The following is a 12,119-nucleotide window of genomic DNA, read 5'->3' as shown; positions in this document are numbered from 1 at the left end:
ATCTCAGCCGGTATATAACTCACTAGGAGCCCAAACTTATACTATAAAATACCCAGACGGGGACCAGCATAACTCCCTCTACACTCAACATCGAGCGGGGATACTTACAGACCGGAAGGACTCTAGATCACATAAGAGGGCCTGTGGTAAAGAAGCACTGCTATCTTGCCTGGAGATCACGGCGATCAGAGCCGGGTAAGCAAGGTGAAACGCCTCACATTGTCACTCAATACTAGCGGGTGGAGCCGTAGCCATAACTAAAAGCACATCCGAGATCACTCAAAAGGATAGACACAGGGCTCTTTGCAGAGCGGACTTACCGCCACGATATCAGCTGCTCCCGACCTGTTATGCCTCTCTGACCCACAACAGTACAATTAAGCCAGCCGGCGCTCACTCCGGATCCTCAACTGGCCACAGTAATTAAAGGCAGGGCAGCGGGCGGCAGTCCACTTTGTTCCGGGTAGTTAACCTGTATTAATTCATTATACCTCCGCAATTGCGACTCTCCACATGACCTCCACGGCCTTAAATAAAAAAAAAAATTCTTTCTTACTATAAGCCAGCAGACATGTCACAAATACCCACTTAAAGCTTATAGATGCCAAGTTGCATTAGACCTGCCTAGAAAAGGGAGGAGGAGAAGAAAAGGGGTGATACAACATAAAATACCCCCAGCTCACATCATAAATTAACAGGCCTGAAATTTAACTCTATCAGTAAGGGGTGCCCATATCAGTTAGGCAATAACTTGTGAACCGGCCTATCAGAAATGGCGGCGAGAAAGGGCCCTAAACAAGATAAGCATACCAAACCTGCTAACCTGGTACCCTCGGTGTCCTCCTTTTTCCAAGTTTCTGATACCCCGACCACAGAACAGTCATCTACAGCTGTTTTGGGGATGGAGCCCCAATCAGATGGTGAAGTTAACCAGCAGGGCCCGCTGCATGCTATACAATCTCAAATAGCGGGGCTGCCCTCCAAAACAGATATCGAATCCCTTAAATCCTTTATTAAAGAAGAATTGAGAGACCTAAAGAAAGACCTCAATGAGATGGGTTCTAGAATAGACTACTTAGAAGAAGGCCAAGATACTTTGAACAACCTAGTGAGTTCCAATATGCAACAAATTTCAATCCAAGACTCCATGCTCCAAAATTTGCATGATAAAATTGAGGACTTGGATAACAGGGGGAGACGGAACAATCTTAGAATAAGAGGAATCCCCGAAGACATCTCCCAGAAAGAACTGAGGTCTTATGTGTCAGACATTTCAATATATCTCTCCTCGCTCTCCACATCTTACTACTGAAGATATAGAGAGGATACATAGAGCCCTGAGACTGCTTCCAAAGCCACCTGCTCCTCCAAGAGACGTCATTATGCGTTTCCTGAAGTACACCCTCAAGGAAGAACTATGGCAGGCTGCAAGATCAAGACAAACTATTTCATTTTGAGGACATAATATACAAATTTACCAGGACCTCAGCCCACAAACTATACAACGCCGGAAAAAAGTGTGATTCATCACCAACGCTCTACGAGAGAATAATATAAGATATCGGTGGGGCTTTCCATTCAGCCTAATAATAAATCATAATGGCTCACACTTCATATACAAGAATTTTAGTGATCTGGACAGTCTGGCCAAACACTTGAACATTCCCATTGTGCCTCCACCCGATAGTGTAGTGACAATTTCACCTTCTCAGCTCTCCATGGAAACTTCCAAACCTAAAGAACAACGCCCTCAATGGAGTAAGGTTCTACCAAAACGGAGAAAAACAAATCCTCTACCATCTCCTGAACCACCACTGGACTAAAATATGGACTACACACAATCCTTATACTGGGGATAACTCCAGATTTTCCTCAATAGTGGGAACCAGAAGGAAAGTAGGGTGAGAGGGTTTTTCTTGTCGGATGTGGGTATATGACCTGATACAGAGCCAACAGAGGGACAAATGACCACTGACATTTACTCTAACATTTGTTATATAAAGATAAGTTTAGATATCCACGAACGCTGAACCGCTCGAAGCCCCGGACCAGCCTGTGACTCAGCCGGAAGTGTGTGGGAGGAAAGTGGCAGTGGAGCACTGGGGGTGCACACCGCTAATAGCAGCCGGATGTGTGGATGATTATTCTACAAAATAAGACTTGTCCCATTCTCTGTTTAAACCTAAGGGTGCAATTGTTTTTAATTTATAAATCCAAAATAATTCACGTTTTAGCAACAACTTTTGCTTATTACCCCCTCTGGCTGGAGACTGGATTCTATCAATAACCTTAACAGTAATATGTGCTATATGGGTCATATGTGTTTGGTTAAAATGTACTGCTACCGCCGAATCTTTATTGTAGTTTTTAGTATCCCTAATATGCTCCCTAATGCGTGATCTAAGCTCTCTGGTCGTCTGACCAATGTATTGAAGGGAACAAAGGGAACACTCCAATAAATAAACCACAAACTCAGTCCTGCAATTGGCATAGAACTCCATATTAAATGTCTCATTAGTTGCTGAACTCGTAAATGTGTCACTTCTGTTAATAACTTCACATGTTATACAAGGTCTAGTACCACATTTGTACGTGCCCTTTTTCTTTATCCAATCACTCCCTTGTTTTTTGGATGTATTTACCATACTAGGTGCCAATCTGGTACCCAAAGTCGGAGGTTTTTTGGACACAAATTTACAGACCTCATATACATCACCCAGAGATTCATCCTCTTTCAATATGTGCAAGTGTTTTTTAAGAATGGCACTAATATCATTGAATTGTTTTGAATATTCTGTGGTGAACATAATTTTATCCTTACTGAAATCTTGTTTTGCTCTCTTTTTAGTAATCATTTCACTTTGGGTTTTATGTTTAATCTCCTTTAAAGATTCATCAAGGATTTTTGTTGAATATCCTCTCTGTTTTAGTCTATTGGTAAGCTCTGTACACTGCAAATTAAATGTCTCATTGGAGTTGGTATTTCTCCTCATTCTGATGTACTGAGCTTTAGGAATTGATCGGATAAGGTGTGGGGGATGACATGATTTGGCATGAAGTATAGTATTGCCAGCCGTTGGTTTTCGATATGTATCTGTCAATATAATACCTTTCTCTGGGTTGCCTGTGAGTTCTATTGTATTTATATTTTATATTACATGCACCCATTTTTCATTCACTCCATTTGGTTCCATGTTCTTGGAAAGTGCTAAGTGACGGCAAGCAGTTTTAACACAACTTTGACAGGTGTTCTCATAGCTTGACCATCATTGGGTACTTCCCCTTTAAATAGTAGGGGATGTACCAATAAACCTCACTCCTATGATTAAGTGCCTAGTACAGGCACGAAACATGTAAGGAGGTTTCATCCTGCTACCCTTTTGTATTTTTGCCTACTGGCCTTTTAAAACGGATCAATAAAGTATTTTACTTTTAAATACAGTTTCATTTTTCATCTCTGCTTGTTGCTGCCACAACCTCTTGTTTTTGTAAAGATAAGTTTAGTCTAGTTATAATACTTGGACTGTTCACTTGAAATTGTTTTTGGTTTACGTTCTCCCTGTGGTTATATTTAAATTTTGTTTGCTTAAGACTTTCCCCTATGCCAGGTAATCGAATCCCACATAACCGGGGCACTCTCGGCTTGGTTTAATGGCCTGAAAAGCTTTAACTCCGATAGCTCCAGACTTCCTCAGCGATAAGAACCAAATGGAGAGTGGGGTAAGTGGGTCCCTCTTACTAACCAGGAACCTCTGACCTGATATGGAGAAGGCAAGGAGATCAATGTATAAAGACATTCATCCTAGCATTAGCTACTCAATAATAAGTTTAGTTTTATTACTCTATCTGGACTGTTTATTTAACATGGTTCACTGCTTACATTTTTCTTTTCTCTAAATTTTGCTTGTCTGGGAGGTTTCCCTAGTCAAATAATAGAGCCCCACATAGCTGGAGTACCCTTAACTGAGTTCAATGTTTTAAAAGGCTCCTATGTGTTTCTCTTAACTCCTAATGTCATTTGCATACTGAGAATACACCTTGACATTGCTACCCCCCATTCATGGTGTATAACGAGAAAAATACACTTACTGTTTACATTGTTATAAGAAAATATTCAATTGTTTGTCATTTTTGTGATTTTGTGGTTTATGTGCAGCTTTACTCCGTGTCTCTGATGTTCTCTACTTATAACTCCACTTACTGTGTAATATGCAGCTCTAGTCAACATTATATAACCCTTAAAATACATTACTATGTCCCCAGATCCAGTAATTGTTAAAATCATTTCCCATAATGTTAAAGGGCTCAATATACCCCAGAAGAGGTCCATAGCGCTTAGAGATTATTCAAAAATTAAAGGTAGCATAATCCTGATGCAGGAAACACATTTTAAGAGGGGTTGCGAACCGCAACAATCCTTCAAAAAATTTGGGCAATCCTTTTTTGACTCAAACTCCGCCAAACGTAACGGAGTAGGCATTCTCATACACAAAGCTTTACCATTCAAAGCAACCTCGATTAGTAAAGATAAAGAGGGGAGATATATTGTTGTCACAGGACACCTGTTTAGTAAACAAATTACGATAGCTAACATTTACGCACCAAATAGTAACCCATCCCAATTTTTTAAACAATTATGCAATCACCTTCTGGAGATAACAAAGGGGAGCTTGATACTAGGGGGAGATTTTAATGTTACCCTAAATCCTACTTTAGACTGTTCATCTTGAACATCATCAGTCACAAATAAAACCTTAAATTCAATCAATTCAAACTTCGCTAATTTAGCTATACACGACCCATGGCGAATCTTTCACCCATCTACAAAAGATTATACATTCTACTCTTATCCCCATCGATTATACACGAGAATCGATTATATCTTAACGGATGTTACTAGCCTGGCCTTGGTACAATCGACAAAGTATGGAAACTTGATGAAATTTTGTTGAAAGACCCTATGATTCACGCACAACTCATAACATCAGTAGAAGAATATTTTAGACTAAATAATACTCCAGATGTTAGTATTCAAAGCATCTGGAATGCACATAAATGTGTTATAAGGGGGGAACTAATTGCTATGAAAGCAGCCAAAGTTAAGCAGCAGCAAACATACCTGAAATCTTTATTAGAGGACCTTAATAAACTTCAAGAAATTCACAAACAATTTCCACATAACAGATCCCTTCAGGATAGCTTAGAACACAAAAGACAGCAATTAAACTTGCACCTAGGTATAGATGCCAAACGCAGGGCGTTTTATCTTCAGAAGAGATACTATGAAGGGGCTAATAAACAAGGGAGATTTTTGGCAAGGCAACTTAAACAAAGAACAAACAAATGTTACATACTACACATAACAGATGATACAGGAAACCAGTGGTCCTCCTCCCAGGGCATAGCGAATGCCTTTAAAAACTACTATACCAAACTGTACAATCTGGGCCGGGTCCAGCCAGAACCAAACATAAACGACATACGGAACTATTTAACACACCTACATCTTCCTAAACTAACCAACAAACAACAAAGCAAATTAGAAACCCCCTTCTCCCTAGAGGAACTCAAATTGGCCATCAAGTCACTCCCCACTGGAAAGTCCCCAGGACCGGATGGACTGGGAAACATGTACTACACTAAATTTAAAGACCTCTTAGCTCCCCAATTGCTAGCTTATTTCCATGAAATTGACAAAGACGCATCCTTTCCCAAACAGGCCCTACAGGCCCACATAGCAATAATACCTAAGCCTAATAAATCTTCTAGCCAAATAACAAACTACCGCCCAATTTCACTGTTAAATACAGACATTAAACTCTATGCAAAAATTATAGTAAATAGGATTAATCGAACATTACCATCCCTTATACATCAAGACCAGGTTGGCTTTGTTCCCAATAGGGAGGCAAAGGACAACACGGTCCGTAATTTACATTTACTTAGATACGCAAAGGAGAAGGGTATCCCTTCTGTTTGGCTTTCCACCGACGCGGAAAAGGCCTTTGACCGGGTCAACTGGTCTTACCTCAAAGCAACACTACACACAATTTTTGCACTCTACCTACACCCTAGCGCCCAAATTTCCGAACACGGTATTCTCTCTGATTCTTTCTCAATCACAAATGGGACTAGACAGGGATGCCCTCTATCCCCAATTTTATTCACCTGTCTCATAGAGACTTTCGCCACCAAAATTAGAAATAATCTCGATATACCGGGTATAACTCTCAAAGATGACGAATATAAATTGTCTATGTTTGCAGACGATGTTCTCTTTTCCCTAACAAGGCCAGAAAAAGCAATCCCCACTTATTACAAGAGCTAAAACTATTTCAAAACGTTTCCAATTTCCTAATAAACCCAAATAAATCAGAGATTTTAGGAATCTCTCTCACTCCACAAATGGAGGAGCAAATTAAAACCCTTTGACCGTTTAGTTGGTGTAGGGACTCGCTGAAATATCTAGGCATTTTACTAGCTGACAACCAAGAGACGGTGTTTAAATTAAATTTCAATCAAAACTGCATTAGTTTGAGACCTCTCTTCTTGGACCTCCAAGAACTGGACATGGCTGGGTAGAATACACACCATTAAGATGAATGCTTTCCCCAGACTCCTATATATCCTGCAAACCCTTCCTATCCCGTTACCGCACAGTTACATACCACAACTACAACACATTTTTAGCTCTTTCATCTGGGATAGAAAACCACCCAGAATAAACAAACATGTCATGTCACTTCCTACACTCTCGGGTGGGCTTGGAGTACCAAATATAGAATCATATTGACAGTCTGTATTTCTTCAACGTATCCTAGACTGGAGAATACATACACAACAAAAACTTTGGGTGGTTCTGGAGGGGAACCTGAGTCCCGATATAAACCTTGGATCCGTCTGCTGGCACCCGAACATTAAGCACTTACTTGGATCAATAACCAACCCTATTACAGTTGAAACCATACAGGCTTGGGAGGCGGCTAATAGATCAAACCAGTTTTTATCACTAGACCTGGACCACTAACCTCTTTAACTTATAACGATGAATTTTTGCTTGCGGAACTACTGAATCCCCCCATAGACTTGGATACATACCAAATAATAAATAATGAACAGGTCTCCTCACAGGAACACCTGAAGGACTTGAACATCCCTTGGGCATCTAGTTGGTTTTCGTACAGGAGGGTTCATCATTACATTACAACTCATAAACTCACTCTTAACCTAACCCACCCACTAACTAACCTTGAGAGACTATTCACATCAACCCCCCCTCTCAAACACACGTTGTCTCACATTCACAAACTTTACTCACAACCCCCCCCGGGAAACACGCCGTACTATATTGAAACATGGGAAAAGGAACTGGGTACAACCATCACCCCCCAGATAGCGACTAATATTTTCCAAAATACAAAGTCTTCCTCCACAACATCAGCCATATTGGAGATAAACTACAAACTGCAACACTGTTGGTACTTAACACCGAAGCGCATGCATAGATTGTTTCCTAAAACCAGCAACAGTTGCTGGAGGTGCGGGCATGTGGGCAGCGGTATGGGCCACATGTGGTGGTGGTGTAATCAAATTAATCAGTACTGGAGAGATATAATAACGGAAATTGAAGACATTTTACAAACAACCCCTCCCCTAGATCCAAGGATCTGGCTGTTAAATAAATCTATTAAACTCCCTAACAAAACATACAAACCCCTCTTTCGAGTAATGGTTAATAGCGTAAGAGTCCTAATTGCCAAAAACTGGAAGTCTAAAGAAATCCCCTCCCTGAAAATGTGGAGATCAAAAGTTACTAACGTGCTTGAACTAGAAGAATATAGCACATATAAACTAGAAAATAGAGACCCGTTCATTGAATCACAGGCAGCGTGGGAACAATACCTGGGGAAAAAAAATAAATAAAAAAAAAATAAAAAAAAATAAAACTGAAATAACTATATTGAGCCAGAGGGAATCATATTAGTCCTAGGGGTATAACGTGCCTAAAACTTCACACAGACTGCACCAGACTAGGAGCTACAATAAACTGTACATTTATATAATTTTATGAGAGCTACAGGGATACAGAGAGCTGCGATGCTGCAACTACTATTGATTATTGTTAATTTTATTAAGAATGGAATCCACAATGTAAAGTTTTAATTTATTCAAGAATAATTGTAATACATTGTTGTTTACTTCTCTGGATTCTTAATAAAAAGAAGTTGGGAAAAAAAAAATATAATCAACAAGTCTTTTGTTTTTTTTTAAACAGAAGTTGCATTTTTTTTATCAGCTTCAAAAAACATGAACCACTATTAATTAAGGGGACATAAAACCCAAGTTTTTAAGCCACGATTCAGATAATGCATGCAATTTGAAACAACTTTATAATTTACTTATATCTATTACCAAATTATTTTTTAAAATTGTATGTTTGGGTTTCATATTCCTTTAATGATATATTATTGTCAATAAATAAAAGAATTTCCTTAGAGATGCTCGCTATAGAAGCTGCCAGGAAGTTTTTTACCCCAACTATAACATATTTCATAAGAACAATGTTATAGTCCTATAACAGCAACCATGATGTCCCCCGTTATGATTAACACTAACAAAATTCACCAAAAGTATCCTCTTGCACATAATAAACCCCATTTCCTCATTTGAAGCTACCCCACCTCACACTAAATTACATTTAAACTTTACACTTTTATTTTGTATACAGCAGTGTATATTGGATTTTGATTTCACAAATTCTGATTATGCCTCACAGTTTCTGTATCACTTTAACAAATTAGTCTCATACTTGGTATATTTATGTGCATCTTTTACAAATTGCATTGCACTTTGCATTTCTTCTATTTAAAACTGAAAACCCGTTAGCTTCAGTTTCCCAGAGCAGAGAGCTTCATTACTTTCTATGGGCTAGATAATCAAACATTCTCTAATTTGACAAGAGATTATAGTGCAAACTTCACAGGGACTGAACTCACTGAATTTTCTAAGAAAATGGGAGGAACCTTGATGTCCCAGATAGATGAGAGATACCTTCCAAAGAAAGTAATGAAGCTCTCTGGGATACAAAATTTCACATGGGAAAGAGAATGTAACTGGAGAACACTATGGGCTATTATTTCTTTTGAGCATTTAGTGAGTTCAGCCCCTGCGAAGTCTACAATTTCTATCCAAGCTGGAAAATCCTTTGAATATCAGGGCCTATGTCCCCACACTCAGACCCCTTCACTGAAAATGGGTGAGCTCCATTTTAATAGTGAGCCTGCTCATCTGTAGTCCTGAATAGTTGGATTCATTTAGTCTAAAAGGGGTAATTGGGTTGGTGACATTGTGTTGGGACCTAGTCTAAGGGCCCGATGATCTACAGCTTTCTGCTTAGATGAGATGATTTAAAATGATCCTCCACCACTGTGAGGTCCCTCTGAAGATTCTAAAAAGGCAAATTTTGCTATACTTCTCTAAGGGGCATTCCATTCATTTCTGGGTGTGAAGGAGAGACAAGCACAGTGTAATAGAATACTGCATGGCATGAGTGTTTTGTCACATTTACACTTTGTATTTTATATTACTTTAGCCTTCAGATTGTGTCCTTTAAGTTTAATTACATTTAAGCTTTGCACTTTCTATTTTGTAATGTAATGCATTTAGAATCTCTATATAACAATGCATTTAAGATTGTGATTTTACAAATTCTGATTATGGTTAGAAGAAGTTTGTTCAAAATTCACATATACTTATTTACCTGACAGAAAAGTAATAAAATAATATAAACTTGAAACAGACTTTTTATTACACAAAATATAACTGAAAGTTTCAGAAAATGGCAGAGACAGGCGAGTTCCCCGGGCTGAACAGGAAAGTTCCTAAGACTAATCCCCAAATAGGCACTCACCGTTCCTGAAGTCCGGCGGGAAAGGTCTTCTTCCACAATTCTTATGATATCCCCTAAACATTTTACACCTGTGGGTCTAGACAGCTGTATGCAGAAAAAGTTTTCTTAAAATTGACATACATTTATTTAGCTGACAGAAAAGTAATGTGTACAAAACTAGAAGCAAATTTAAGTTAAATTGTACTGAAAACATTTGTTTTTAGTTGTATTTACTGCAAACCTGGACTTGATATCAGTGCTATGTGCCCACCTGTTAACTTTGTTATCCCCTGTGACATTATCTATCCCAGAGGGCTTTATTACTTTCTATGGGAGGCAGCTCTAATTTCTCTGAAACTTTCAAGTCCTGACTTTTTACATAGAGAAATCAGTGAGTTCAGCCCCAGAAAAGTCTGCACTATAATTTCTCTCCAAGCTGGAGAATTTCTGATAGTCTAATCCTAAAGGAGAAACTGCAAAGTGAAGGACATCTTGAGGGGCCAGGTCAGCTTAGCTTAGGGTGAAGTGTATATTGGAGGATGGATAAATCTTTATAGGGACATGGGACCGAAAATGTATCTTTCTTGATTCAGAGAGAGCAGGAAATCTTAAACAACTTTCCAATTTACTTCTATTATCTAATTTGCTTCATTATCTTGGCATACCTAGCTAGACTCAGGATCTGGCAGTTAGCTGCTGATTGGTGGCTGCACACAAATGCCTCTTATCATTGGTTTACCAATGTCTTCAACTAGCTCCCAGTAGTGCATTGCTGCTCCTTCAATAAAGGATAACAAGAGAATGAAGCAAAACTGAAAATAGACGAGAATTACACAGTTGTTTACAATGGTATGCTCTGTCTGAATCACAAAATAAAAATGTTGGGTTTCATGCCCCTTTAAGGTGGAGAGATCTTGTGCTTAGAGTTAAAGGGACAACAAAAATGTTTATTGTTTAAAAAGATAGATGATTCCTTTATTACCCATTCCCCAGTTTTGCACAGCCAACATTGTTATATTAATATACTTTTTCCCTTTGTGATTATCTTATATCTAAGCCTCTCCTGACAGCCCCCGATCACATGGCTATTTATTACATATTGGCTTGCATTTTTGTCAATTAGTGCAGTGTCATGCACAACTCCATGGCAGTGAATACAATGGGGGTTTTTTATGGCACACATGAACTACTAGTTGTGGAAAGCTTATAAAAAAAAAAAAAAAGCATGTGACAAGAGGCTGTCTGTAGTGGCTTACAAACAGGCAGAAATTTAGAGGTTTAAATGTTATAAAGTGTATTAATATAACAATGTTGGCTGTGCAAAGCTGGGGAAGTAAAGACGTTGTCTATCTTTTTAAACAAAAACCATTTTGTTGAAGACTGTCCCTTTACCTATAATTTGGGTCACTGGGTAAGCAATGGTTATGGTTAAAAGAACAAGAAACCCATTTGTATTATAATATAAAATGCTTAATTATGTAGCAAAAACACCTTTAATATACTTTATTTATTTTGCCTTTTTCCTGTAATTTAACTCTGACTTGTGAGTTTTCCAATTGGAAGTGTACACTACAGATTTTACAAGTATATCCCTTATATTTAACAGTTCCCAACTGGCCTCAGCAAAAGACATAAGGAACTGCAAAACAATGCAAGTTTTCCTAACAAAATAGCAGCAGCAACATATGTTAGCTCCAGTAAGACAAAGTTGACTTTGGACATCGAAAAACAATGTCAACAAATAAAGTGTAAATGTATGCTAAAAGTTTCCATACTTAACTGGTATGGTTATTTACTACAAGCTGATTTAATTGCAATCAGGAGGGGTTTAACTCAGTGTGGATCATATTTTACTTTAGGCTGCTGAAATGCCGTTGTATAACAGCTGAAATATATCTCTACCAAAATGAGTTTGAGTAGAATTATAGGCTGCTGAAAAAACTGCAACACAAGATACTTATATATTGACTTCCATAGTAATAACTGTCACTGTTACTAAGGAGCTACCACGGGTTGAGCTGCTGAACTTCTGTAGCAATCAAGTGTTTTGGCTGACTTGCTGCTACTGATAGTAACAGGGCCATCAATATGTGTCATTGCTATGTTGCTCTCAGTTATAGTTTACAGGGGACGTATTTTTTTTCGAATTCAAAGAAACTGGTAAAAACTTGAACTTTATTCCAAACATAAAAAATGGCTCACATGAAAAGTTAAAATGATTAAGGTACAG

This window comes from Bombina bombina, chromosome 3 (assembly GCF_027579735.1).
Source record: "Bombina bombina isolate aBomBom1 chromosome 3, aBomBom1.pri, whole genome shotgun sequence".
Lineage (NCBI taxonomy): Eukaryota > Metazoa > Chordata > Amphibia > Anura > Bombinatoridae > Bombina > Bombina bombina.
Note: the sequence above shows the minus strand (reverse complement) of the source record.